Consider the following 2,181-nt stretch of genomic DNA (forward strand, 5'->3'; position numbering starts at 1 on the left):
TCCATATACCCCTCTGCACATCAGGAGATGGGATGTAGGGAGCCAGGGACCAGGACATAGCATCATGCAGGACCACCTCTCCCGGCCTCACCTTCCTCCATATACCCCTCTGCACATCAGGAGATGGGATGTAGGGAGCCAGGGACCAGGACATAGCATCATGCAGGACCACCTCTCCCGGCCCTCACCTTCCTCCATATACCCCTCTGCACATCAGGAGATGGGATGTAGGGAGCCAGGGACCAGGACATAGCATCATGCAGGACCACCTCTCCCGGCCCTCACCTTCCTCCATATACCCCTCTGCACATCAGGAGATGGGATGTAGGGAGCCAGGGACCAGGACATAGCATCATGCAGGACCACCTCTCCCGGCCTCACCTTCCTCCATATACCCCTCTGCACATCAGGAGATGGGATGTAGGGAGCCAGGGACCGGCCTCACCTTCCTCCATACACCCTCCCTCCTTATCGGGGACCAGAACACCTCTCCTGTCCTTCTCTCTTAATGCAGGGAACTCTGAAAATCTGATTTACAATGTTATACGCAAATAGCACAGTAGGTTCTGTGTAATTACTAATTACCTGTGACATCACTGATTGTCTGTAATGAGAGTACTGTGTAATAGGTTATTCCTCACATTACCTCATTACTATGCATTCCTCATTCCTATGAATTCCTCTATGTGATACCTCCTTCTAAAGATAATTTTCTATAATCACTGAATAAATAAATAATATAATGTTAGAATGTGTCTATTTTTTCCAGGTATTTTTTGGTGTGTACACACACAGCCCAACATGCCCCCTGGTAAGTGAAGGGCAGGGGGAGGGGAGAGACCCCTATGCTAAGTGAAGGGTGGGGGGGGGGGAGGAGAGACCCCTAGGGGTAAATTTATTAAAGTGAGAGTTAATAGAAATGGAGATGTTGCCCATAGCAACCAATCAGATTCTAGCTATTATCTTCTAGAAGGTGCTCGTTAAAAGTTAAGTAGAATCTGGTTGCTATGGGCAACATCTCCACTTCTGAAAATCTCTCACTTTAGTAAATATACCCCCTAGAGTAAGTGAAGGGTGGGGGGAGGGGAGAGACCCCTAGGCTAAGTGAAGGTTGGGGGGGGAGGAGGAGAGACCCCTAGAGTAAGTAAAGGGCGGGGGGGGAGAGGAGAGACCCCTAGGGTAAGTGAAGGGCGGGGGGGGAGAGGAGAGACCCCTAGGGTAAGTGAAGGGCTGGGGGGAGAGGAGAGACCCAGGGTAAGTACAGGGGTGGGGGGTAGAGGAGGGACCCCCTAGAGTAAATGAATGGCGGGGGGGAGGGGAGAGGAGAGACCCCTAGGCTAAGTGAAGGGCGGGGGGGAGAGGAGAGACCCCTAGGGTAAGTACGGGGCAGGGGGAGAGGAGAGACCCAGGGTAAGTACAGGGGTGGGGGGTAGAGGAGGGACCCCCTAGAGTAAATGAAGGGCGGGGGGAGAGGAGAGACCCCTAGGGTAAGTGAAGGGCGGGGGGAGAGGAGAGACCCTTAGGCTAAGTGAAGGGCGGGGGGGAGAGGAGAGACCCCTAGGGTAAGTACGGGGCAGGGGGAGAGGAGAGACCCAGGGTAAGTACAGGGGTGGGGGGTAGAGGAGGGACCCCCTAGAGTAAATGAAGGGTGGGGGGGAGAGGAGAGACCCCTAGGGTAAGTGAAGGGCGGGGGGGAGAGGAGAGACACCTAGGGTAAGTACGGGGCAGGGGGAGAGGAGAGACCCAGGGTAAGTACAGGGGTGGGGGGTAGAGGAGAGACCCCTAGGGTAAGTGAAGGGCGGGGGGGAGAGAGGAGAGACCCCTAGGGTAAGTGAAGGGCGGGGGGAGAGGACACACCACTCAACCTGGCGAATGCCGTATTCAAAACATGTCCAAATGTGACTTATTGATTTAGAAATATAGGAAAGTTGAAAGCACTGAAGGGGATGGTTGTTATTTGGTGATATGCTGGATTACCTGTGTAAATGACCTGTGTAATTCACGTGTCTTCAGATTTAAAGGGATAGTAAGGTAATCCTACATACAGGACACAGGAAGTGGTACTGTGCAGTGGTCCATGTATACAGTACAGGGGGAGCTAGTGAGAATTACAGGACACAGGAAGTGGTACTGTACAGTGGTCCATGTATACAGTACAGGGGGAGCTAATGAGAATTACAG

Source organism: Taudactylus pleione, unplaced genomic scaffold (genome assembly GCF_031769625.1).
Source record: "Taudactylus pleione unplaced genomic scaffold, aTauple2 ptg000930l, whole genome shotgun sequence".
Taxonomy (NCBI): Eukaryota; Metazoa; Chordata; class Amphibia; order Anura; family Myobatrachidae; genus Taudactylus; species Taudactylus pleione.